The sequence below is a fragment of the Betta splendens genome, chromosome 14 (assembly GCF_900634795.4).
Source record: "Betta splendens chromosome 14, fBetSpl5.4, whole genome shotgun sequence".
Taxonomy (NCBI): domain Eukaryota; kingdom Metazoa; phylum Chordata; class Actinopteri; order Anabantiformes; family Osphronemidae; genus Betta; species Betta splendens.
In genome coordinates this window covers 1,207,999-1,229,969 of record NC_040894.2, presented here as the reverse complement: position 1 = coordinate 1,229,969, position 21,971 = coordinate 1,207,999, and the positions used below count along the sequence as shown (strand labels likewise).

Sequence of the window (21,971 nt, the reverse complement as noted above, 5' to 3'; positions counted from 1 at the left end):
CTAACCCTAACCACAATAACGTCTGAAGCCGCTGAACGTAGCAACTTAGCTAGCTGTTAGCTCTTAGCGAGGAGGCAGAGCAGGCACCTACTGGCCCGTACGAATGCACTGATCAGAAGTTCTGATCAGCCCATTCGTTATGGGTCATAACATCTGAAGCGGGTGTCCCAACCCACTGTGATTGGACTGATATGACTGCAGGGCGTGTCACTTCTAATTCACAGACAGACGTCGGGACATTGCTTTACATTTTTAACAAAAGGTTATATTTTAACGGTGTGTTTAAATAAAGTTTCTAGGTCGTTCAGCATCGTTTTATTTTGAATAAAAGCAGACAGTAATTAAAAAGCCACAAATTCTTCATATAGCTAAAACCCTCTTCTTTTCTTTATCTGTTGTTAGTGGCTGGAAAAACACAACGGTTGTCCCTTCATAGAGTTTCTGGGACGATACGCAAACTCGCTGTCTTCTAAATAACTCAGAGCAGGACCTTCGGCCATTGACTATTAGTGTTGTCGGTGCATGTGACTGAACAACAATGGTGGAGAGAGATATTGGCGTTTAGAAGGTAGCCCCGCCCCTCAGTCTGACCCCTCCCCTTCCCTGACTGACCACCCGAGACCACGGCCATCCTCACAGCCTGGCCACGCCCCCTCTGGCTGGCTCTGATACACAGGATAGATGATCAAAATGATCATTTATGAAAATGATCAAAAGTGTCCCTTTGTTCTTAAATACTAGTCAACATGTTTTTTGTCAACTCCCATTGAAAACTGGTGAAGTATAATCCTTAATACTGTGTATTACGGATTGGACCTTAACGTGTTAACGGTGCTGACCTGGTTCTCCTGGTCCTGGTCCTGGTGGGTTTGGTTTTGTGTTTAGACATTTGTAGAATGTTCCGTTTTCCAGAAGCATCCGGTGCCGAGCTCCTCTTGCTTCGTGTGTGTCGGTGCAGGCTGAACCCAAGCACCGGGACTCACCGTGATTAAACATATTGACATGTGAAACCATTGAGCAGCTAATCAGAAACACCAGTGAAACTGATGATGATGAAGGTGACGCTGGTGAGAACTTCACTGCATCATCAACACCGCTAGAAAAAGCCTCCTTCATCTTGATAAGGAGAGTAATTGAATATTAGAGGGTAGGAGGCGAAGGAATGTGGCTGCAGTGATGCTGGCGCATGATGACGATCGGATGAATCTGGACCAGAGGAAAAGATGAAGCTTTGGAAGGTGAATCCTCAAAAAAGAATGAAGCTTGTTTCTAACGTAGCATTGATCCAGTGAAGCCAGAACGTTCTCGGGCTGTTGACTGGCAAACGTCCACAGCACCCGGCTGCTTAAACAACTGTTGAGTCCAGCATCAGTAAAAAGTCACCTGGTGAAGTTGGTGTTTCTGATCCGCGTTCTGTGCAGACCCGTTTCCAGGCAGCGGAGCCCTGCATGCACGCGCTTTAAAGGGCTCCAAGCACAGCTTCCCTCTGGAAACCAGCTCCTTGGATCCTGCTCCGCTTCAGCGGCCAAGTCGCTGCTGACAGAAAGGAGGAGGGTTTCACAGTCATTCTAATGAGCGACGAGAACAGACAGGACTGTGATGTGTGGACACAAACACAGCGTCTGCAGGGACGCCTTCATTCTCACATGAAACTGAAGTGATAAAAGTCTAAAGATTAGATCTGTGATCACAACACTGTCAAGTCTGAACCACTAAACCCAGCGGCTCGCTGCTCATGGATTAGGATCCACTGCTTGGTTTTTCACATGTAGATTCGTCATTCAGTCAGAAACATAAAATTCAAATTAGAGCAAAGTGTGAAACTGGGCTGGTGATTAACAGACACGTCCACCGACATCAGATTGTTACTGATTAGTTCCAGCGTCGCCTCTGAGTCAAGACTGGATTTAAGTCTGCATCAAGTAGCAGAAGAGCGGTGCTTCTGCTGTGTTATAGAGTGGATGCCAGAGGAAGGAAGCATTTTAAATTCAGCAGCGAACTGACGATAGTTTAATTGGAAACCTGGAATAACTGGTTCAAATGAACTGGAAAGTAGTTCAATGCATTTCTAGTGATACAAATGAAATGTATGTAAATCTTTTAAAAGGCTGATGAGATCTGTTTAGTTTTCCATTTTGCATCGAAGGTTAAGGCAAACACTGCGCTGTAAGCTGCTGTCTGTCTGTCTGTCTGTCTGTCTGTCTGTCTGTCTGTCTGTCTGTCTGTCTGTCTGTCTGTCTGTCTGTCTGTCTGTCAGGTCAGGAGTGATGGAGAGTTTGTGCGTCTTTAAATATTCTAATGGTGTGAGCTCTGGGCTGTCCATGTGCCAGCATCACTGCAGCTGGGAGCTCAAACCCTCGGCTCAGCTCTGTGTTTCTTCTAACCATGCTGAGGTTTCCTCCGTCCTCTCTCGTCCTTTTCTTGGATCTGCATCGTCTGTCTCTCTCTCTCTTTTTGGTTTCAGATTATAATCCGCCTCCACTGCTGCAAGGAAAACTCCACCTACTCAGCGCCGTTAATGTAGTCGCAGACAGTGAGAACTGCTGTCCCTCCCTCCCTCCCTCCCCCCCTCTCTCTCCCTCTCTCTCTCTCTCTCTCTCTCTCTCTTTCTGTCTCTCTCTCTCTCTCCCTCTCTCTCTCTCTCTCTCTCTCTCTCTCTCTTTCTGTCTCTCTCTCTCGCTCCCTCTCTCTCTCTCTCCCTCCCTCTCTCCCTCCCTCTCTCTCTCTCTCCCTCTCTCTCACTCGCTCGCTCCCTCCCTCCCTCCCCCCCCCTCTCTCTCGCTCCCTCTCTCTCTCTCTCCCTCCCTCTCTCCCTCCCTCCCTCCCTCTCTCTCTCTCTCTCTCTCTCGCTCGCTCCCTTTCTCCCTCCCCCTTCTTGCCGAGCAGCATCCTCTCTTCTCACATCGCTCCGGCTCAACTTGCGCTCGCAGCCTCCTCTCCTCTCTGCCGGTCCTCGGCTGCACACACACATGCATGCTCATGCTCACGCTCACGCTCGCGCTCGCTCTCTCGTCTCTTTTGCCGTCACAGACCCGAGGAGCCCCGGAGAGGACATGGTTTTTGCGGACGTGCATTTGGATGTGTGGTGACGCTTTGTGCTGTGCCTCCTCTAAGAACAGAAAACTAGACTCAGAGCAATGTTGATGCAACAGCCCGCGTTCGCCCTGCGCCGCGCCGACCTGCCCGCCTCCTGCCTCTCAGCCAGTGTTGGAGGGATCTGATTCCAGCTGCGCTGGCTGATCCCCGCGGTCCTGGGGTCCTGGATCCTCTCCTCCTCGTCATCTGCACCTCTTCACTGAAGGATGCTCAGTTGTTCTGCCGCTGTCACTGCTCTTCTCGCTGCCGTCCAGTTCTCTGCTCCGGCCGGATCCCAGTCTGAACCGACCCTGGTTCCCTGAAGGCAGGACGAGCATGTCACAAGCGCCTGTGTTGGAAATGCTTCTGCTGGACTTCGTTCTCTGAACCAGACTTGAGATTATACCAACATCAGAGAAAGACGCGGGGAATCCCTCCTCTCCATCTGAAATTCCTGCACTGAAGCCCAGGAGGCGACCAGCTGCATGGTTTAGTGATTATCCATCTGACTGAGAGGTAAGGCTGCGTTTACTTTGCCTTGGCCCCGTGGCTCCTTCAGAGCACATCGCTTCTGCCCCGCTCCCTCCGGGTCGCATTGATTCTTTCCTTCGGGGAGCAGCGGCTCCGTCTCAGTGATGAGGCAGATTAGACCTAACAGGGCCCCTCTCGCAGAAGCTACAGCCACTAATGAACATCTGAATCAGCCATGACTCGCTCGGTCCTGTTACCAGTATCTGCCTCTGACTCTACTGAGGAATAAATAGAAGCGCAGCAGCGAAGCTGGCAAATTCACTGTTAAGTTGATTTGTAGAATCCTTCAGCATCTGCTTCACCGGGTTTGTCTGATCAGCAGGCAGAGAGAGCAACGGCTATGAACTGGCAAAGATTTGAATATTTCAGGCTTTGGATCAGTAGAAGCCTGTTCTCCCTCTTTCTGCATGAACTGGTTCTTATCAGTTTCCTCCTGGTGGATTAGATCATCATCCATAGGAACTGCACTCGGTGCTCGGGGTTCTCTGTTGGGGCTCAGACCATCATGGCTTCTGTACATGGAGGATGTGAGGGAACGACACCTTCACGGGAGTCTGAGGACGTCACTGTTTACATCAGATGGTGTGACGGAGTCGTGTCCACCGGAGGAAAGGCAAACTTTGGTGTTTGCCTTTCTGCTGTAGCTCCAGTGCGCTGCGAGTGCAGCAGGAAGCTGTTTGACTGTGGGATGATACCAAGGCGTGATGTTACAACACAGGCGTCGCTACTGAGAGTTTAAAGGAACAACTTCTTGTTCACAGTTTCTGCCTGTGGGTTGGAGTCACTGGTCCATCCGCGGCGCTGGGCCTTCATGTTCGACCCCTCTGGCCTTTCACGCGTTAAGGAAACACCCACCCCCCGTCCAGCGGAGGGTCGGGTGCTTCCTCCCACACACGTCTGGCCTGTTTCATCACGCTGAGCCTTTGCTCCATGGAGCTACTGTCACAGCACCTCTGCACTAGGCTGTCGAACTAAATGAAGGTTGTGTTGTACCGTTGAACTGCTTCAAAGCTGTAGAAGTAATGCAATCGTTCCAGATGAATTAGATGCTTGTTTAGAGGAGAGAGGTCCCCAGATTCAGTCTGTGCTGAGGCTTGGTGATTGCTGTGGGTCATCATCCATCTGATCAAAGGGGATGTTTGGAGGCATGTTGGACCCTAAACGTAGGGAGGAGGTTTGGTCCGACTCGGTCTGGTCTCAGTTTGAAATGCTGATGGCAGCAGGGTTCAGATGGAAAGAGGAGGATGAGGGAAGAACTGCACACGTTACTGAGCGTGGACGTCGTGAGGCTCGGCCTTAAACCAATGGACACCAAACTTAGCGACGCGTTAAAACCTGAATAATGAATGGTGGAAAAGGTGTAGTGATGAATTCTGCATCGGGGCAAAGGAACTGGTGGTGGCAGTTGTGAAGAGCAACGCCTCAGCAAGTGCTCATGAATTACTCAGTCCAAACCCGGTGCATCTGCACTTCAATTATACAAACACACGACGCAGCGCCGGAGCCAGAGGACGTCACCATCCATGCGTCAAAGCGTATGCATGCTCTGAGTGACGGCTGCGTATGGCGTGTCCTTGTTGGGCCTTGGGATGCGAGTGGCTTCTCCTTAATAACGCGCCGTGCTTTAAAGTTCCTCCTGGAGAATAAAGTGCATGTAGGCACAAACGGGGAGAGGAGATGATTGTGACGCTGCGCGAGCTGAGTCGTCACGTTCTCGTCCCGCTCACCTGCGTCGCTGCCTGGAAGCAGGACCCTTCGCATCCAGCGCACCTCTTTGTCTTCATGTGTGTTGCTCTTGTGATGCATGTCTATCGCTGCATCCTTTATTCCCCCTTTACTGAGTCGAGCTGTGTTTTGCCTTCGTGTCACAGTCCTGCCCAATTAGGCACAAGAGCAACATTGCCAAATAGGCACTGACTGTAAATATGTCTGCTTATTCTCCGTCAGCAGTCCACCGCTCAGGAAATTGTGTGTGTGTGTGTGTGTGTGTGTGTGTGTGTGTGTGTGTGTGTGTGTGTGTGTGTGTGTGTGTGTGTGTGTGTGTGTGTGTGTGTGTCTGTGTGTGTGTGTGTGTGTGTGTGTGTGTGTGTGTGTGTGTGTGTGTGTGTGTGTGTACTAATGTGGAAGCGGGGTAGCTCTCCAGGGGCCGAGGGGAAAACGGAGGCTCGCATCCTTTCTGCTAATTACCCATCAACCGTCCCTGCTAATTTCCAGGACCTAATGCGTGAGATGTCAGAATGTCCACGTAAACAAAGCACAGGCAGGTTGAGGGAGAGCCAGTGCTTCAAGGTCTGCTCCAGTGTAACACGCTGAGCAGCTGTGTGCTAGATGTGGATCCGTTTGGTCCTGAAACATGCTCATTCTCTCTGTTTAAAAAAAGTACAGCACAATTACATTAATTTAGGAAGGGAGCTTGTTGTTGTTGCTGTTGCAGCAACATTTACTGGAATCACCTAAAAAAGAAAAGACGTAGCAACGTGAACATCTGTACAGCCTGATGCAATAACATGCAACCGCCCACAACATGAGCAGCAGCGGATCAGAACCGTGTTGACTGACTTCGTGATGCCTCCTTCAGGTTCCTGACTGTGACTCCATCATCACTGAAACACGATGAACTGCTCAAGCAAAGGTTGTTTAGAAGCACAGCAGCCACTCTGACCCTCTGAGAATAGTCTTTGCTTAAGAAAAACAATTTGAAGCATCTCAAAGTCTGGATGTGCTTTGGCTCAGGAAACAAAGTCTGTCCCGTTTAGCTGCATAATAAACTGGGATCCATCGCTGCTGCTTCTAAAAGGAGGAACACGCTCACTTACTGTGTTGAGTCAGAAAAGCTGTGTAGTAGAAGCAGCAGCATGAAGCATGTGAGCTGCAGCTGCATGTTGATAAGAATGAGTCACATGAAGGAAATGTGCAGGACAATGTGATCAGAACATCACATAAACACATAAAACCAAGCGTCTGCTGGTTTATTTAGAAGCGTCTGCAGTGAGACTGGACGACATCGACAGCGGATGCTGCCAAATTAGGACTGAGACGTCTTTTAATTAGCTTACAGTACCAAGAAACAGAATGAAAGCGAAAAGTCTGTGAAGTGAAAGCAAGCAGTGAAATGATTCCAAAAGAGATAACATTTAGTTGTGGGTAAAGATGGATGGCTTCTCTGTAGCGCTTCCACACAGGGCCTGAAGGCCAGAGGTGTAGGTTGGTGTCACATCTGTTTGTCGCGGAGTGGCAGCCAGGACCCTGGAGCGGGACGTGAGTGGGGGAGGTGGGGGAGGTGGGGGAGTCTCTCCCGTCTCCCGTCCTCTCCATAAATAGCTTTATCTCCTCGTCCCACTCAGTGATACTGACAGGCTGCATTAGCAATCTGGAACTGGTTTCACTTAGGAGTTTGAGCCCTTTGAGGAACGGATTGGTATTGTAGAGGAGAACAAAAGGCTGCACAAAGGCCCGAGTGGAGGAGACCTGGGGCAGGACACACATCTGGGCACCGAGACAGACGTGGAAGAGCCGAGGCGGCCGGCGGCCGTTTGGTGACATAATTACCAGTCAGCAATTTGATAATGAGCTACATGAAAACCCCAAGAACGGAGGAGGCCCGGGTGCCGTCGGACCCACGGAGACCTGGATGAGCACCGAGCGGGTTCGTAGATCTGCTTCCTGCTTGGAGGCGACAGGAGCCACGTGGAGCCGCGTCCCCGGAGACTGGGAGCATCCAGCTGCAGCTCTGTGTTGTGCATCAGCAAACATGCACCTGTACCCGTAATTTGCGACTCCGTTTGGCAGCCGATGCTGCTGATGTTCCTGAGGCACAGTTGACTTCAGCTTCTCATTAGGATCCCTGGTGCTTTGTTTGAAGATGAATGATGTAAACGTTGCCTCTCCTCGAATATTAACATGCACAGTGTTTGCTTGTACCGTGTCTGAATCTGTGGAGGAGATTTGTTGAAGTCAAGTGTTTTTGAGTGAGCAGACGTCAAGTCCTGCAACGACTCGGCGATAATCATGTGTTGTTGAGATGTCCTTGGTAGCGCAGACTCCTGAAGGTAATCGGTCCTTTTAGCACCGTAATCCTTCTACCAGGATGGAAATTGGCCAAAGGGACAAGATTAATGGGATGGTTGCTACGGCGCCCATTGTTTCTATTTGAGCTCATATCTGCTGCGGCCCGTTTAAAAATGGCTCCGAGTGTTAATTAGTTCTGGTGTAAGTTTGACACAGGCTCCGTGTGCAGGGCGATGAGCGCTCAGCCTCTATCTCTTCTGCTACAATTTATTTTTGAATGACTGAAAATAAAACTCATGAATAAAATATGCAAATACATGGGCACTTGAATATTATCGCTTCATTAAATGGACGTTATCTGCTGTAGCCACAACCATAAGAATTCTTCCGCAGAGACAAACTGCACGGAAAGCCGTCCGAACGCTGCTTCTGTGCTGAACGCTCTGGAGAGTGTGGAGTCCCACCTCCTGCGCTGGGCCTTGAACGCAGCACAGCGTGCACTGATTTGTTTGTCAAAGCGGTGAATAATTCTGATGAGCTATTGATCGCAGTAAATCACAGCATAAGTCACCTTGGTTAAGATCGACTGTAGAATGTATATATGATTATTGAACCTTGAAACAAGGCACTGAAAAACGAGCAGGTTGGAGAGCGCCTCTTTAAGCTCATCACTCATAGACGGCTCTTATCGGCAGACTGCGCTGCCCGGCGCTGGGTCCGAAGGCGTCGGGTTCGGCTCCGGTGGACTTTGGGCGACTGGGCTCAGATCCTGCACCATCAGCACATGGAGGGTTCTGCCGCCTGGACGCCAGCAGCTCGTGAAGGCTGCTCATTGTTTCAGAGACGGATGGAACAAAAGGGAAAGTGAACGAGGAGCCAGGAAATAAAAGCCACATAATGAAACTGAACATGAGGGAGGAAACAAAGCACAGGACGAGATGTGACTTTAGGAATGAAAGAAGACGGAGAAGATTAGAGAGGAGCGAGGAAAAGAATCTGATATTTGCGTGGAGCTTTGGCAGAAGCTGAACTTCCTCTCGCTGCAGCTTCTCATCACTGCAGGCCTGATTAATTCATAGGGAATAAGAACTCGGTTTGTAGTCTTTAATGTTTAACAGGCCTTTAATGTGGGAGGAGGATGATCCTCATGGTTTCCCTTCACTTCCAAGCTCAGTGCTGTCCAGGCGGCGTCCGTCTCCACGTCCTCCGTGCTCCAGGGACGTTCTAGTCGCTGTAGGATGTTGTTAAAAATCTGAAATCCCAGTGATGAGCTGTAATCAGAGGTGAATGTGTGCCTGCGTTAGCGCTACGTTAGTGCTATGTTAGCGCTGTTGTGCTGTAGCACTGCATTAGCGCTGCTTTAGCACTGCGTTAGCACTGCTTTACTATAGCACTGCATTAGCGCTGCTTTACTGTAGCACTGCTTTAGCACTGCATTAGTGCTGCTTTAGCATTGCATTAGCGTTGCTTTAGCACTGCGTTAGCACTGCTTTACTATAGCACTGCATTAGCGCTGCTTTACTGTAACACTGCTTTAGCACTGCATTAGCGCTGCTTTACTGTAACACTGCTTTAGCACTGCATTAGTGCTGCTTTAGCATTGCATTAGCGTTGCTTTAGCACTGCGTTAGCACTGCTTTAGCACTGCGTTAGCACTGCTTTACTATAGCACTGCATTAGCGCTGCTTTAGCACTGCATTAGCGCTGCTTTAGCACTGCGTTAGCACTGCGTTAGCACTGCGTTAGCGCTGCGTTAGTGCTGCTTTAACGCTTGGTCAGCCTCAGCGTTCACATGCATCCCGTTTTACATAAAAGAGGAAATGACTCCAGCTCCTGAAGCCACAGAGTGAATTAAATGAGTGAGGAAGTAAAATGTTTTATTGTTAGGTGCTGCTGCTCGTGCGCTGGTGTCATTTTAATGCAGATGTTTTCAGTAGGACGCAGCGCCGCTGTGTTTTGCAGGCCTGTGCTGAAGCTTGTTTGAGGATCAACCTCTGTGTCCTCCAGCGTTTGTGTGGCCGGTTCTTCACTGAAGCAGAAGGAAGCTGCTCCTGGGAACCACACTTATTGCTAAACTGATGACGGCCTCACGAGTCCTTTTCCTGAATTGACGGTTGGCGAGAATGAACAGATCCAGAAGACGAGGAAGAGATGCCCACGCAGCCTTCCTGTGGTGGAGGTTGGAGTCCGTCCTGCCCTGCTCAAGGGTTTGGCGCTGGATGAATGGTTGTCAATGTGACTGTGCGAAGCAGCAAATCGTGGTCCTGCACGGCGCCATGCGATCAAGCTGCTGCACGAGGAAAGGTCTAATTCATTTACTGGGTGGATTGAGCAGCGTGATGGGAGCCGTCGTGGCAGAGGATCGGCTGGGATCAACCTTTGGAATGTCTGTGTGGGGGAGCAGCTGAAAATTGATCTCAGGAGCCATTTTATGCTGTTCAGAGTTAATGTTTGCACTCATGTCCCAGTTTTGGCTCCACAGGCACCTGGGAGGAAACGAGCAGAGCCACATGAAAATCATATTTACAGTATAATTTCCTGAAATGTTTCAGTACGTTAAAAACACAAGCACCTATTCAGCAGCCAAGGTTGTGTAGACTCAGTGTTTGTGATTCATTGTGTTCAGCTGAATGATGAGTGTAATATTACGGAAAAGCCGAGGTTCTGGGTGAAACGGGCCGACGTCCCCCCTCCTGGTGAGACTCCAGCCCTGCAGCCCACGATCACATCCGCTGTGTGTGTGTGTGTGTGTGTGTGTGTGTGTGTGTGTGTGTGTGTGTGTGTGTGTGTGTGTGTGTGTGTGTGTGTGTGTGTGTGTGTGTGTGTGTGCGTGCGTGCGTGCGTGCATCCTCCGTTCAGCAGCAGAGCTTAGCGCCTTTATCAGCCGTACTGGAAACTTACTCTTAAATGTTACACGTTAGAAGTGAATTAGTGTTTAATGTAAGCTTTCAGCACATCGGATGGATAAAAAGAGGAAGTGGCACCGTTTCCATTTTCTGTTTTTAAGTGCGGAGGCGTTTTTAGCAGGCGAAGGGTTTTTACTCCTTTTGAAAATGTGCATGTTGGATTAAAGTGCAAATGATAATAAAAACAGCAAATAGCTTCAGAGGCCTCATAGGAACAAAGCATCGCTTACAGGCTATGTGGCCAAGCCCCCGGATGAACCAAAGGTCAAAGGTCAAATAACCTGGTGTAAGCGGTTCCTTTGTGAGCCTCCTCCGCTCCTTCCAAGGGCAGACACTTGGCCAGATGTGCCGGCTCCGTTACAGGTGGACGGAGGGAAACGAGCCTTTTATTAAAGCACCCATGGCCTCTCGCCTGCAGACATTACAGCAGCCTCTGACCTGCACAGGTGCTGCTTCCACTCTGCCAAATGGAAAAAAGTGACTTGTCTGCGCTTTGAATTGTTATAATGCAGCATTAAAAGACAAAGGGGAGAATGAGGTCCTGGATTTTAATTGTGGGGCTCGATGTGTCCCAGGGAGATGTGCTTATGCACAATCAAAGCTTTTAACGAGCCTGACATCCGGTAACACAGCCTCTCACCCCGACACGGGCTGGAAATGACGCCCCAGGCATGTTGGTGATTGGCTGCGCTTCAGTAACAGCACAATCAAACAGTCGTCTCTGGGGATCTATTAAAGACTAAACCTACGCTCAGAACAGCGCTGTGATCCACTGTCCGACCTGCTGTGGTTCCACTTCCACCGAATGAAACCGTCCACGCCGTGAGTCGCTGCAGAGACTCGGCCACAGCGAGCTGAGAACCCGACGCCAGCGTCTAAACGGGAGTCACCGTGTTGGTGGACGGGTTGTTCCCCACTCTTATCTTTGCTGCACTGTGTCAGCTTTACTTTTCTCCGGTGTTTGTGTCCAGTCCGTGGACCCACCGCCCCCCTGCTGTGTGTGTGGAGCCGGTCCATCCACCGGCCTGCTGCTGCCTGTGGTGGTTCTAGCCGGGCTGGTCACGATGAGTACCGGCCTCTGTGTACCATAAACACGCTCTTTAAATGAATATTGCATGTGTGGATTAGTGTCAGTGTCCAGTGATTCCCCTCCTCCCTAATCATAACTGGGTGGCTGGTCATTAATGTGTAATGTTAATACCAAATTAGCTACAGAGGCGATTTACTGCCAGAAGCCTCCACCAGCAGGCTGCTGTGTTGGGAGTGATGCACGCAGTGTCTTCTAGCTGTTATAGAACCACAGGAGAGAAGTGAGGCGTCAGTGTAGAGCAGTGGTGAGGTCGATACTGCAGAGTATGAGAAGATGCTCTCCATCCACCAGTGTCTTCACCTTCACGTCTCACGCGTGAGGTTACAGCTTTGATAAACCATCTAGATCAGTTGTTCTCTAACTCCAAACCTGTTGTGTTGCCTTTGCCTCCTTCCCCTCAGCCAGAGTCTGAAATATTTCAGATATATGATTAGTCAGCGGCAGCGTTTTACCATTAGCTTAGTGTGATGCTGCCAGAGGAAGCGTGTGAGCATTCTCTGCATCCCGTGCCGTATCCATGGATACGCCTCCTGTGCAGTGACGAGTGCATCTGAGGCTGATGTGGTTGTTCCTCCTTTCTGCTCTGGCACATTTCCTCCTCCAGCCTCGGCGCCAACTCGCATTTGACTTCCTCTTGGTCTCTCTTTCCTCTCTTCTCGTCCCCCTCGTTGCCTTAAACTTGCCCCTAAAGAGTGGAGTCACCAGCAGCTCGTCTAGTCTGCACGTCTTCACCTTGAGGGAGGCTCTGGCCTCGTCTGCTGCGTTACGACCGATCCTGTCGCTGCCCTGTTGATGAGCCGCCTCGTCTTCAAAGCACATCGCCCACAGCCAATCACACGACGAAGGAGCAGCAGTCAGTCAGACAACAAAGCTGACGTCCACCGATGCTCATTGTGTCTGTGGAAAGTTTGTGGCAGCGGCCGTGATGGGCTTGATGTGTGTGTCTCAGCTCGGCTCACACCCCAAAGGTTCACGCATCCACGTATCAAAGACATATTGTTACTGACGGGGTCTGGAAGAGAAGACAGCGACCGAACACGTCTTTTGTCTAATTTAGTTCCAAAGTAAATTCAAAAGCAAACTGACTTTTGCAGCATTCATGATATTCTTAATTATAATCAGAAGATATTTCACCACTAAAAAGCAAGTTGTGTTATAAAGATTTTACATTTTATCAGCGAAATTGTGCAACAACATTTAACATTGGTGGTCTATGTCGTTTAGCTCCGCCCCCCCCTCAGCCCGGCCGTTACCGGGGCAGGTACAGAAAAAAACAGGAAGCACTAGTTGGAGTCTATGAGCACACAGCATCAGTCCCCTGAGACGTCTCAGAGGAATACAGTAAATGATAAGTTCACCCGGTTCTGCCTGGTGTCGTTTGATCCCAGATGTGAAGGTGTTTCCTCTTAAAGCTGCTCTCTTTTACTGCCTCTCTATACAGCTGCTGGCCTGTAGCAGAGGGAATGAATGAGCGTCTGTCAGAGCCGGATGACGCCGGCGTTGTTGTAATGTGACACAGGCCAGAAGTCAACAACAGCCTGTAACAGCCTGTAATTAAGCAGGAGAGGTTCTGAGATTACATGAGGCCTAATCAGCGTTCACTGTTGACCAGACTGTGTGATACTGAAGGAAATGTGAACAAAGCACTTGTGTCTATTGAGGCCACAATTCATCTGCTGGGAGGCAGACAGGCGAGTGGCGTGGAGACCGGGCCGGGCTGGGCCGAGCCGGGCCGAGCCGGGCCGGGCCGGGCCGGGTCGGGCCTCCGGGACAAGACAAATTATTACTGATGAAAACTCCCCAGAACACATTTTTACAATCACATTATATCACCCCCACTGTGGCCACGACGATGAGGTCGCTGTGGTCCGAGAGCAGATATGGTCGTTAGGCAGCAGGAGCAGAACCTTCACTGGTGCTGGAACCGCCCCAGTTGCTTTGAAAATCCTCAAATTCTGTCGGCTGTTAGCTTGGTGCTGTTATCTTAGTGCTGTTAGCTTGGTGCTGTTAGCTTAGTGCTGTTACCTTAGTGCTGTTAGCTTAGTGCTGTTAGCTTGGTGCTGTTAGCTTAGTGCTGTTAGCTTAGCACCTGAGAACACACAGGACGACACGGTTGTTAACATCCACCGTTATTATTCAAATAAAGGATATGTTAGTGTCAGTTTTCCTCATCTGCTAGTTGTAGCTGCTTTCTTAAGAATCCAATGCAGCTCCAGCTAATTATGGTGTTCAGTTCATCAAGCCATTGTTCCCTCGCACAATGTGAACGAATGACAGATGGCTACACGTTCCAAATCTACACACAAACAAATATGTACCAATCAAACCACCCACACTGAGAACGCTCCACACAGCCCTGCTAATTAGAAGCCGACGCCCTCATAACATAATCACACTCACCTTTGTAGCGTGTGCCCCTTTGTCTGAGAGGCTGAGTTATGTGGCACACGAGGAGGTGCAGGAGAAATGGTGCTGCAGGAAGAAAGGGAAGGAAGGAGCGAGCAGCTCCGTGTGAAGCATCTGACTGTCAGAAGCCGCTCAGATTCATCAAGCTGCTTCTCTGTGTCGGGCTTCAGATAATTGGAAGGCAGCGTCTGTGCACGGAGCCACGGGAGACAGAAAACAAGTTTTGGCAGGGCCTGACAGGTGAGGAACGACGGAGGGAAAGAACAAACGCTGTCAGGAGGCGGCGGAGAGTGTTTGTGAGCGGCTTTTCAGGGATGCGGCCTCGTGTGTATTTTAATTTGTCCTTAATGCGAGTGAGATCAACAGACTGTGGGCTGTTAAAGGTCACAGTGTGATTACGAGCAGTAACTCGACCACCGGCGTCTCCTCAGGTCAAGAGTCTGTTCGCTCCAGTAACAAGTGTCTGAAAACGTGTTGGTGATAATAACAATGTGAGACTTGTCGGCTCCATGAATGTTTCTGATGAGACACTAATTACAGGTGAGATATGAAAACAACGAGGCTTTTAGCATCCAAACCTCTAATAACGGTCACATGGAAGCAGTGAGTGGGACTCGGACGCGGACGCTGCCGTTTGGACCCGCTGCAGACGGGGGTCGACTCCTAACGGATCAGCTCCAACACGAAACCAGCACATGTTTTATTCATCTCGTCTGAAATAACCTGACCCGACATAAACAGCGTCGTGCTGCTGGGGGTCCTCCTCCGCCGCGAGCCGGACATTTATTCTCTGCAGGAGTCAGGACGCGTCTGCTGCTCCGAGCACGAGGGCAGAGAAGGATGAGAACGGCCTCATTTAAACCATGCAGAGAGACGGACACAGCCTGGTCCAGCCCGTCTGCTCGGTCCAGCCCGTCTCCTCGGTCCAGCCCGTCTCCACCCGTCTCCACCCGTCTCCACCCGTCCCCTCTGGTCCCACTGTTCTCCTCACACGCATGTCTGTTTTATCTCTATAGCTCCACTCCTTGTGTTGGACTGGGTCCAGCTCGTCTGCCTTGGTGCCGCGTGTGAAGCCTTTCCATTCTTCTGAAACAGCCCCAGATATTGAAGGTGTAATAGTTGATACATGAGAGATGTGGGTGGTTCACAAAGCTCTTTTAAAAACAGGCTTCATGAGGCTTTATTTCGAAACATTTCATCCTTGTTTCCACGTCTAGTATTTAGTTTGATCGATGCTGTGACGGCGTTGTGTTTGGTGGCTTCGGCCTCCTACGCCTGCATCATTAACATCACCTCCTTCCTCTGCATTCAGCCTGATGCAAATATAAGGAAAACACACTTTGATTTATACGGCTGCGCTGTCGTCTGTCCCAGCGCTATCAAGGGCATCGCTGATCCCACTATAAATAATTAGCTGTTTCAGCTAATGACCGTACGAGAGCCCTTTGGAAGAGGTGGTGCTCCAGCTTGGCAGGAGCCTCTTCTGCCCCGAGGGGCGACATGCGAGCGTGTTGACATGCGAGCGGCGCCTCAGCTGCTACGTTGTGTAATAAGGACACTGGGAGCTTTCTGACGCCGACCCGGGTTCATCCTCCCGACGCCGGCCTGGGTTCGGCCTCCCGACGCCGGCCCGGGTTCGGCCTCCCGACGCCGGCCCGGTTTCATCCTCCCGACGCCGGCCCGGTTTCATCCTCCCGACGCCGGCCCGGTTTCATCCTCCCGACGCCGGCCCGGTTCGGCCTCCTTGGGTTCGGTCTCCTGACGCCGGCCCGGGTTCATCCTCCCTGGGTTCGGTCTCCCGACACCGGCCCGGTTTCATCCTCCCGACGCCGGCCCGGTTTCATCCTCCCGACGCCGGCCTGGGTTCGGCCTCCCCGGGTTCGGCCTCCCGACGACGGCCCGGGTTCGGCCTCCCGACGCTGGCCCGGTTTCATCCTCCCGACGCCGGCCCGGGTTCATCCTCCCGACGCCGGCCTGGGTTCGGCCTCCCCAGGTTCGGCCTCCCCAGGTTCGGTCTCCCGACGACGGCCCGGGTTCATCCTCCCGATGCCGGCCCGGGTTCGGTCTCCCGACGACGGCCCGGGTTCGGCCTCCCCGGGTTCGGTCTCCCGACACCGGCCCGGGTTCGGTCTCCCGACACCGGCCCGGGTTCATCCTCCCGACGCCGGCCCGGGTTCATCCTCCCGACGCCGGCCCGGGTTCATCCTCCCGACGCCGGCCCGGGTTGGGTCTGCATGGCTCCATGTCTGATCCAGCTGACTGCGCGTCCACCCGCTGACCCCGTGACCTCCGTACGGCCTCTGCCTCGGTGCCGCGTGTGGAGCCTCTGCCTTCGTTGCTCAGAGCTGCAGTCTGACGGCGGCGCTTCCTGTGTCACACGGCGTCTTTGTTCTGTCGCTCAAGGAAACTGGTTTGAGCCAGAAGAAAACCACAAAGTCTGTTTTTGTTTTCGGTGTTTGCTCTGTAGAAGAAAAAGACGGAATCATAAAAACAATGTCAGACGCGGGAAACCCAGGCCCGATCAGAGGACCTGTCGTATCCTCGGGCTGAGGTGGGAGTCGCACGGGGCACACGTGTTTGAACGCCTTCCTTCGCTCTCTGATGTTCCCTCATGTAGCGAAGCCTTTGGCATCGTTAATAGAGCGCATCCTCTGACTGAACCCGCGTCGGTGCATTGGTTCAGACAGGAGTGACTTTGACCCGGTTGCTTTTCCTCTGACACGTCCCTAATCTTAGGTTGACTTTATGCCACGAGCTGCTGAATCGCTCTTTATCGAAGACGCCGGACAACTGTTTCTTACTGTGTGAAAGTCAGACCTGCTCTGGTTTATTTGTTCCAACCTACAGTAGATTCAGTTCAGAGCTGCTGTGCTGATGTACGTGTTTGTCGAGATGGTGAGAATGCGTCGCTAATGCTTTGGAAAATGAGGACAGCCTAAAACTAAATACTAATTCCACCATTAGTTTTCCAGTGAGAAGTTCACACAGACTTGAAGATGTTTAGATGCTGGTTACCATGGTAACCAGGAGGCCACGGCTGCTCTAAGCCTTTTATTTCACATCTGTCTGCTCAGCTCAGTATTTTTAAAAGCAAATGTCTATTATTTCATCTTCGTTGTTATATCATCAGTGCGAATTGATGTGACCTCGCACAAACGGTTTGAAGCAATTTGATGCATGTCTTAACACAGAAAACATGTTGTCTTCAAGTAAACAATATAGAAGGAAACAAGGAAAGCTTTATCTGGTCAGGGGTCACCACAGCCAATGATTCGGCAAGTTTTTACACCAGATGCTCTTCTTGACGCAAGCCCTCTCTGAAGGGATTGAACCCGCAACCTGAGTGACAGGTGGTTAAAATGAGCAGAAGCTCCTTCTGAACTACAGGCTAACTGTACCTATAATAATATAAATATAATAATGCAGTTTATTCATTTTTCCAGGACGATGCCACATGTTTCTGACTGTGGCATTGTTCCACCACGGCCACATGCAGCACAGAGATCTGTTTGCAGCCTCCGAATCAGCTTCAAACACAGTCAGATAAAAGCAGAGCAATGTACAGAACGTGGTCTGAAAAGCTCAGTAACACGACTTGATCGCGGATGACGGAGGAGCATTGGAAACGAACAGCTGAGCTTTTCATGTCGCTCGCTTCACAGCTGGTTCGACGCTGCTCATTTAGGGAAGCTGGACTGGAACCTGGAGGAGAGATGAAATACAGCGAGGGTTCCGTTGAGCCTGGCGTCTGTGCCAGTCAGTCTGGTGGGGTTTCAGGTCCAGCCCGGTTCTGATGCGCTTGTGGCAGCTGGCTCGTTGGCCTCTGACAGGGTCCTGATGGATGGACTGGCTGACGCGATCAGCAGGAGCATTTGTGGCCGCGTCGTCTCAGCGCTGCAGCAGCTGCTAACACAACAAACGGACGCGACTCGTCTTCAGAACTCTCAGACCCGTGTGAGGGTGGAGTCCTCCAGCGCCCCCTCCTGGCTGCTGCTCCAGCCTCGGCCACCCGTCCCCCTCCGTCAGTGTCGCGCTGGGCTCAGCAGCAGGTCTGGACCCACGGAGGGCGTGAGCACGGGTCATTAGCTAGCAGAACAGCAGGCCGTTGACGCAGCCATTACCGCGGCTGCTCGCGGATCGCGTGCTTTCGTACCTGCGGCTGCTTTAATTATGTCTTGTCATCTGGGATCATGTAAGAGCAGAATGTCTGGACGGCCACCTGGCAGGAGGCTCGGCAGCCGCTGACTCGCTGCCACGGAACCCTTTGTCTGGACGTGTCCTTGGTTCTGCTGCAGGCCGACGTTCCGGCTGGAAGCTGTTTGCTAAACTTCATTACTCGTGGACTGGGTGCGAAGTTGAAATAGTGAAAAGCGTGGTGGGTTGAGCTGCTGCTGCTGCTGCTTTAACCTGAATGAGTTGACATCACATGTTGTGAGGTGTGCTCACACCTACAGCCGCTGGGAGAGTTGGACCAGCAGCCGTGAAGCTTGATGTCAGGAGTCAGTGATGATGAGCTTTAGCATTTTTATACTATTTGTATGGCTGAATATTTAACATACAGTAGTTCCCAATGGGTCGTGAAGCTTTATCAGCTTGAAGCCTTGAATAAAAGATAAGCCCAGACGTTTTACAGTGTGGCCGCTTTGGGATCATCACAGGTTTAATGTTTGTTTGTTTGTTTGTTTGTTTGTTTGGACTGAAATCATCATTTGTACATGAACACATTTCGCACGGAGCCGATGCCCGTTCTGCTAATGACGCATCAGATCCGACCTTTTTAATCTGCGTGGCCTCAGACACTGCGACATCCTCGCCGTGTTTCAGTGAAGGCGTTCATCTTCCTGCTAATACATCAATAAAAGTGCTCATATAATCAGACGCTACAGTAAATTTTGATTAAAGACCTCAATGTCTGACGGCCGTTTGAATGGAAAGCCGCGTGTCATAAAGTTGTTCTAAAACCCTCAGGATGAAATATGAAGCCGCCTCCTTTATGTCTGCGTGTTTCTGTGGCCGCACTGAGGAGCAGTCTGTAAAATAATAAGTTCTGAGCTGAGAGATAAACGCTGGGGTTCAGCAATTTATCCAAAACGCTAATATTTTGGAAGGCTGAATAATTTAATGCGGTTGAACTGGGTTACATCCCGGCCGTGATAAGGAGCCTTATCTGCTGCTCTGCCCTTTGGAATGCTAAGTAGTGTCATTCTGGTTGGAGCTGCTCCACTTGAAGCTCTGCACAAACACACGGGCGATTAGGACTTTTCGGGCTCGTGTCACTTCAAATTCCAATTTTTAACAACCTCTAATCAGACTCAAGTGATTAATTTAATGTAATTAAATTTAGAAGCAAAGCGTGTGAAGCTTAAAGTACATTTTACATTGCTAGTGTGCGTGGTCGGTTCAGGCTTTTACTTTCTGGACCTGGGCTCCATTCTTTTTTGCAGTTTGATTAAGCTGCAGTTCTAATGTTTTGGCCCCTCATTACATTTAAGCCTCATATAATTCATCCGTTCAGCGTTGGAACAGTTAGAGTTTGCTGTGAGGCCACATTCAGACAGGACTTTAGGTTTGAGTTGGGGGTGGAGGGGGGGCAGAGCTGCGACTCCTCGGCTCCCGGAAGCTGATCAGATCTGTTTGTGCTCTTTCAATGTCCATAAGGCACTGAGGCACTGAACCGGCAACCGCTGCGTGAGCTTTGTGTGCTGCGTCTGTGCAGGTCCAGTTTCGCTGTGAGAAGCATTAGGTTTCCGCCGCTGCTGCTGTGCTGATGAGCAGGGCAGTAGAACCAGCGGGTTCTGGTTGTTTCTGTTTGTCACAGATCCGGGTGCAGGCGATTACACACATTGAAGAGTAATTCACACATAGTGCAGCGTTTGGAGGCCCATCGTGTCCCTGCCTCACCAGACGCATGTGATTGTTGAGGCAGCAGCTTTGCTTTTCAAACCAAACCTTAAATTCACTGGAGATGTTTGCTTCAGTTCTGCTGCTCCGAGGCTTTAACGAGCTTCAGATTTCACCCCAGAGGAATGAAAGTGCAGATTCAGGACAGGCTCAAGGTTTGAGTCATTCCTCGCATACAAGCCTCACATCTGCAGATGCTTATTGGGTTCAGAGCCTTTACGGCTCCGTCCATCCATATTTACTGTATGTGAGTCCGATCAGACCTTCACTGGCGCCATCAGAACAAAGCAGCATCCAGCAGAACCGGCGTCACAGCGGGTCTGACTTCGGTCCTGCTCGTCGTGTTGTGGTTCAGGCTGGTGGTTCGTTGCCTTTCATCCTGCTGCACCACCGACTAATTACCACGACTCTGGGCTTTTCAGGAAAACGCTAATAGTGAGAGCGGGATTAAAAGTGGAACACGCTGCTAATTGGTGTTGAACGTCTGTAGCTGCATGTGTGGTTCAATCAGTCTGTGTTGCTATTAGCGATGTAGGAAACACGCGTGTTGCTTAGCAGCTGCTTTACGCTGTTCACGCTGAAGTCCAAGAACTAAAAGGTGATTTGGTTCATGTGCAGTTCATTCAAGAAAGTGTTTTACTAAAGTTTGTGAAGGGATCAACTGTGATTTTAGGTCAATGGACAAACCTGGATAAACTGCCTGCTTTTAACAGAAGTTTGAATGATGTAAAAAGTGGAAACGACCTCAACGACTGTTCGTGACTGTTGTGACGTCCATGTAAGATGTCAACTCTGAACAGCCTTCAGCCTGAGCTGGTTCCACGTGTGTGATGAGATTATCAGATCAGATGAACGCCTGATTAATGAAGTTGTCATCAGATCCACCTTTAAATATGTGCAGATAAATGATGTACAGTAGCTGCTGTCTCCTTCTGGCTCGGTTTTTTCTGGCATTTGAAAAGCTTTGTGCTGCAACAATGAAATGTACGTGGGCTGTAAGTTCCCTGGTGCTTGTTCGCCTCGCGGAGCTGCCTGTTGTAGGTGGTTCCTTTAATCCGGAGCATGGGCTTGTATTTTTGGTTTTATCCTCTGGGAATCCTTTGAACCTGAGAGATGCACTTGTTCGGTTCTGCTCTGCATTGTGAGGGACCAGGCTTTGTGGAACGAAGCCGTGGCTCCGAGGCCTCGTGTGGTGTGGTCGCCTGCTCCCACTGTCGCTGGTCACTGGTTCTACTGGTGCAGCGCTGGGAGCCAGGAACCAGCAAACTCAGGCTGAGCTGCACAGATCTGTTGGTGCCTCATTAATTCAGAACCGAATGATCAGCTCCTCTGCAATGTGATGTGTGTGTGCTTTAATCAAGCCATTCTAGCATTTGATTTGACTTGATTGTTCTTAAACGGGCTGTGGACGACGTTTGGCAGCAGTCTCTGGAGAACCACTGATGTTAATGTGACTCTGCTGCATTGTGTTGGAAACCACAACAGTTTATTGATTAAATAACCAATTGTAATCAAATGTTTTTCTGATTCAGTTAATTATTACATGAAGTCATCAACAGTTTAATTCAAACTGCAGCACAGGAAGCAAATCCCTGAGCAGCGGATTATTATTATTAGAAAATGTCAAGCGCAGCCTCGTCTGAAAGCGCGGCGGCTCGTGCAGCATTTCTTTATTTTAGTGGCAAAGCTCTGATTACAAAAGCATGAAGTGACATTTTAATGAAGCCAATGGAAACGCTTGTTGGGGGCGGTGAGTCCGTTCACACTCACACCTGAGCTGAGGTTTGGGTCTTGAACGCTCACATCCGGCTTTTATTCTGGCTCCTGTCACTTTTGGCAGTTTTCTTAGTGTAATGTTTAAAATCATTCATTGTTTATTAACTGAACCGACTCTTTCATTCGGTTCCTGTGTGTATTTCGTTTATTAGTGATGTATGAGAAGCTCATAAAAGCATCAGATGATGAGTTTCTGTTCTCACTGCTCCTTCTTCTTTGATCATTTGCATGATTCCGACTGGACAAGTGAGTGTTTCTCAGATGAAGCGAGTGGATGA

The 21,971-nt window shown here is 50.3% G+C and overlaps 1 protein-coding gene across 1 annotated transcript in view; it reads left to right on the top strand.

Annotated features, from left to right (window-relative positions):
- Positions 1–3,016: 3,016 nt before the first annotated feature.
- The window catches only part of sgcd (sarcoglycan, delta (dystrophin-associated glycoprotein)), a 97,827-nt gene continuing 78,872 nt past the window's right edge, over positions 3,017–21,971 (top strand). Inside the window, exon 1 of the mRNA XM_029173727.3 lies at positions 3,017–3,591. The gene's annotated coding sequence lies outside the window, so the exon portion shown is untranslated. The remainder of the gene's footprint in view (positions 3,592–21,971) is intronic.